Source organism: Triticum aestivum, chromosome 3D (genome assembly GCF_018294505.1).
Source record: "Triticum aestivum cultivar Chinese Spring chromosome 3D, IWGSC CS RefSeq v2.1, whole genome shotgun sequence".
Classification (NCBI taxonomy): domain Eukaryota; kingdom Viridiplantae; phylum Streptophyta; class Magnoliopsida; order Poales; family Poaceae; genus Triticum; species Triticum aestivum.
Genome location: NC_057802.1, coordinates 213,594,878 through 213,600,143, shown reverse-complemented (window position 1 = coordinate 213,600,143; position 5,266 = coordinate 213,594,878). Strand labels below are relative to the sequence as shown.

General features: G+C 40.8%; 1 long non-coding RNA gene across 1 annotated transcript; it reads right to left on the bottom strand.

Annotated features, from left to right (window-relative positions):
• Positions 1-223: 223 nt before the first annotated feature.
• Positions 224-3,890, bottom strand: LOC123074480 (uncharacterized). Its single transcript, XR_006435980.1, has 5 exons — positions 3,634-3,890; positions 3,370-3,519; positions 2,094-2,462; positions 1,904-2,000; positions 224-1,622 (listed from the first exon to the last, which is right to left on the bottom strand). It is a non-coding gene; the product is annotated as an uncharacterized lncRNA (long non-coding RNA).
• Positions 3,891-5,266: the final 1,376 nt, after the last annotated feature.

The following is a 5,266-nucleotide window of genomic DNA, read 5'->3' as shown; positions in this document are numbered from 1 at the left end:
ATATCATCACTTTTAAAATAAAGAAATTTGCAGATATGATATAAACTTCAGTGTCACTACATTTACAATCCATATGATAAACAATAATGGCCCATAGCTCATACATGTACAATATGAATGTTAGAAGGTCCACCACACTTTCCTGCTCCATCCTTGCTACAGCTGAGAGAGAATAGGCATACAATGTGTTACCCTTGCAATATGAGAAGCAAAGTACAGAGCCACAACGGTATTTCAAGTAGGCACAAGAGAGAGAATATATTGCATTACTTCTATAAGGAATATAATGGTTCCAATGAATTGGTATCCAGGTTTGACTACTTCCATAAGAAACTTATTTCCTGTAGTGTGTAGACACTTGAAGAAACATGTTTAATGTAATCTAGACACTTGAAGAAGGCAAATGTATATGAAGCTCTGCAATTCCCTCATTGGTCCTGACATATTGGATCCTTCGCCATGCATCCTGGGTTCAGGGGCTCATTCTTTCCCTTGCTTCAGTTGCTTGTTACCTGGCATACAACGTGTCATCTCATTCCAAAAAATACTGAAGGACTAATAGACATGGTCTTCATGAGTTTATCCATTGCTTGCATCTGTATGTACATACTGACATGGAGTAACTCCTCTCTCAGTGAATTTCAGAAAAGGGTCATTTGGCGATGACTCATGTGAGCTGTGCTCAAGCCAGTTGACCAATGCTGCAGCTAAAGCATGTTTGGAGAAAGTAACCATGCTGAGATATAGGTTAGAAACAAAATAGAAGCCAATTTTTAAGATAAAACATGGTAAACATGATAAACATGGTATTAGCACAACTGGAGCAAAGATCACAACATGGAAAAATGATCATCATTATAGATAAAAAATAGGATGGGTGAATAAAATAATTATTTCTCCTCAATTTGACATAGCAGAGCACGAGTACACCCAAATAGATACATAATTTGCCTGCTTTCCATACTACCTAGATAATTAGAATTGCTTGAAGGCAAAGTCTATAAGAAAGGAATATGTAGAAATTTGAAAACCAACATAAAGTAATCTGACATTGTTCTAACCTTACAAATTGAGGTGCATTAGTAAGAAAAGTGAAACTTCTTACCCTGTTGCTTGCACAAGTAGCAGGCTTTCCTAGGTTTGAATCACTCCAAGAAATCAATGGGTAAACTGCGGCATCTGCTCTGTTCTGCTAATTGTGCGGTAGTACGAAGTGGTTAAGACATCGACATAGGGACGGATTGCATCACAAATTTGACAACCAACAACGACAGGAGCACATCTCTGAAGAAAGCACAAATCCACAATGTGATCTCTACTCTCTGATAGCCGGTGGAGAAAGTAGACGGAGAGCGCCATCACCAGCACATACATGGGGTTCATCACGAGCACTGGCGGAGCTCTGTCCAGGCTACAGAGGCGACGACGCGGGGTTCATCTCCGTCGCGCACATTCAGGCGTCCACCGGCGGGCTGCATGCCCTGTCGAGCCGGCCCTAGTGCTCTGTCAAGGCTATTAGTGCAGTAGCGCAGGTCGTTGCGCACACCGGCTCAAGATTCATGCCCCTGTATCGCTTCTCGGCGTAGTATACTCGCCGCCTACTCACTGGCCCCGTTTGCACCCTGCACACACACACCAGCCACCAATTAACATATATGCACAGCCACCAATTAACATATATGCACACACACACACAAGAAGCTACGCACCGCATACTCTACACAACCAGGACAACATCTTCTACACACTCTGAATTGATTACATAACATCACAGAAAACAATTTTGTTGTCAAATTTCAATATATTATGGAAAGCATGCTGAAAGAAACTTTGATAGTTGAAAATGCCTAATTATGTTTCCTATGGGCATCGGTTAAAATGTCAAGAGTAGGGTTAAGAATACCATGAATATATAGCCTTCTTGCCATAACGTATCATCAATCTAGTCAGTTGTCCTTTTTTGTATGGGCGCATGATCCATAGCTTTGAGATCCATATGTCTATTCTACCAACAGAAGACTATGCATATTAGTGAAAATGATATCGATACATTTGGAAGGTTTGTTTAGTTGTAAAATTATTGTACAACATACCTTTGATTATTCTTAAAGACTGAATGAAGTTAATGTGAGATCCGAAGTGTCTTCAGAATTGGCGAGTGGAGAAGATCAAGATCAATTAACATCAGATGGTGGCTGAAGATTGAGAGAGAATATTAATTGCCTTAGCAGTCATCTTGGGCAGTTGGCATGGATGTTGGTCCCTGACTGATGACGCTCTGCTTGTTTATTTGTTCCCGCAGATCCTCTAAATGACTGGCAGGGTGCCGCCGATGAATAGCTCATCTGTGAGGCCCTCCAGAAACGATAAATAAGCCGTGTTGACGGGAGTTTTTTTACTATGCTGCTGGTACAAACGCCGTGAAATACCATCAGAAGCACACCATACCACCAATTAGATGGCTGCAATGGTATACCAATTTCGTTAACAAACTATGAATTAATTCTAAAAACCTATTCTGATTAGGTATCAACATGCATGCATACGTATATGTAAACACCTTTAGATAGAGCTCAAGGACTACAACTGTAAGATCCAACAACAATCGGAAAAAACTGAAATTCTGCTGCCACAAGGCCCACAACCGCAGGAAGAAATTCTAGATCAAGACTGCTCTATTCCTCCACGCAGGCTGGGGGCGAAGGTGCGGGTTGTGATCTCGAGCAACCAGAACTGGGCGGTAGATGCAGGCATGAAGTTTGAAACCTAAGGTTAATATGAGAGCTCCCCGTTGTATACTTCGTGGACACCTGATCGACCAGTCGTGGGTACTGAGGTGTACGCAGTGGTGGCAGTATGTGTGTAGTGAAGCTATAGGGAATCTGTTCATGCATGAGTCAAACTGAAACCTGATGTCTATGCTTTATGATATAATGCACAAAAGATTAGTAACTGGAATCTTAATTTATTTCTATAGTATTAAGTGGGCAATTATGCCCCATACCCCCATCTATAAATTGTAGGACTGCCCCAATGACAGTGCGACTGTGTGCTGAGAGTAGACATTCACAGGAGCTCTGGAAGGTGCTTATTAGCAGATGGTTGGTAGGCATTGCATGCTATGGTTTCTCTTTTCTTAATATAATTACATGAAAAAAGCGATTGGCTACAGAGCATAGAGTCTGATCTCTGATGTGCTCATGTTCTCACTTTCTCACCAAATCTGAACCTAAACATTATATTAGTTTGCACTTCAAACATCTTCCGTCTAGTAATTCTATTCATGCATGATCAAGATTGTAGAAACACATACATGTGATTAATCAATCTCGAAAAAATACATGTGATTAAGGATGGGAAAAGACAAACCTGAGGGTTGAAGTAAGATGGAGTTGCATGAATTCTCCATCTTCACGATTGCTAGTTTGACTCTTGTCAGAATATTAGAAATCCCTATCGGCAAAATCAAAACACATATGAAAGCCTTGCGGTATCCATCCTTCCCCTACTAAAATTTGGCTGCAATCAGAAATATTTAATCATTGACAACTGCGGAGATGGGGTAGGGGTCAAGTCAACAGATCTTGGCGGTGCCGGTGCTTGTCAATCATCTATGAAACAGGGGAGACATACCATGCGGCAAGTTGGAGAGGCGCGCTGTCGAGGAGGCTGGGCACGGTCGTCAGCGGGGCTGCGGGATGGACGTCGACGAGCAGCTCGTCCATGCTCCCCGCATGGCCGACGAGCAGCTGCGGCTAGGTGTCGCGGGACATGCGGCGGATCCTGCCGATCTCGTCCAGATTTGGTGATCACGGATCGAGGACGGGTACCACAGGGTGGAGGGACGGCGGCGGCGGAAGAAACCCTCGTGCGGGGCAGCAATTTCAGCGACGGGCGAGTCAGGGCTGCGTACGAACTGTTTTTTACACTTATGTTTGGGCTACGGTGGACTGCGGGTTGATTTCTAAAACCACAGGGACGCGGCCCGAAGGAAGTACTCGCTTCAGGTCGAGGCCCAGCCGGTTGAGCTTGCTGGTGACCACGAAAATCGACGGATGAAACGGTTTCCAAAATAGTACCGCCTCGCATATATGTTTTAAATTTAAACTGAAAGCGTAAATTCACAGGAAGAAGCGTATTATGACGGTGAACCCGACAAAGTCAATCCGTGCTTTATTATTATAGCAAAAATGTCCGTGCGTTGCAACGGAAGAAAAAAATATGCCTCAATCTTAAAAGATGGTTCAAGTCCCCACACAGATACACGCCCACCATTTGAACACAGCGGAGAGGCACTAATAGCATAGACTGTGAATATGAAATATTAATAAAGCTTAATTTCCCTGTTCAAGTTTAATAGTGCCAAAAAAGTTACAAAGGCATGCATTGTTTTGTACATGGATTGATAGCTACAGAGTATCTACTGCCAGTGTAGATTTTCTAGCTTGAATTGTACCCTTCCTGCATAGAATAAGAGATTTTTAATATGCCAAATCTCATTTCATGACATTAATTTTAAAACATTATCCTACTGTAACAATTTTAAATTAAATTGATGAAATCTAACAGGCTAATATTTCTTTTAGGTGAGATCATATATTCATTTTTTTCTTAGGAATATTCAAAATCTCATTGTTAGTTTATTTAATTTTCTAAAATGAAGTTTTATTTTTTATATGATCTTCCTTGGTCATTGTACCTGAAATATGACTATGTTTGTAGGAAAAATAAAACAAAAACTTAAATGTGTAGTTAATTTTATTTTATTTAGAAATATGAGCATACATGTTTTGATTGTTTGCACCTGGTTATATTTTTTGGAAAGATGTTTTGATTTTTTGCACATATTATTATTATTTGGTAACAAAAAAAGCCTCAAATGTGTAGTTAATTTTGTCATCCGCATGAGGCATTTTTTTGAGCGTTTGTGAGTTTTATACAGTTTTTTTGTGTGTGTTTGCCTCGGCTTCCATCGCCATCAGCATATGTCCATGTCCCCACGCACACTCGTAGTAGTTGGCAATTGCTGACGCAAATGATGGTATGTGTGCATGGCGTGGTAGTCATTTTTTGATTGATCATGGGGTATTCTTATTCCTATCCTCTTGAAGCCAATGTTCATTTTTTGATAAATGTAAATCCAACTCCTATTTCTAACCCATTTGAGTTAAATTCTAATGAGTTTGAATTTAAATTCTTCCATCAGGAACAAACCTTATGTACCTGGATTAAGCACATTTAAATTAATCCAAGGGAATTTTCGTCG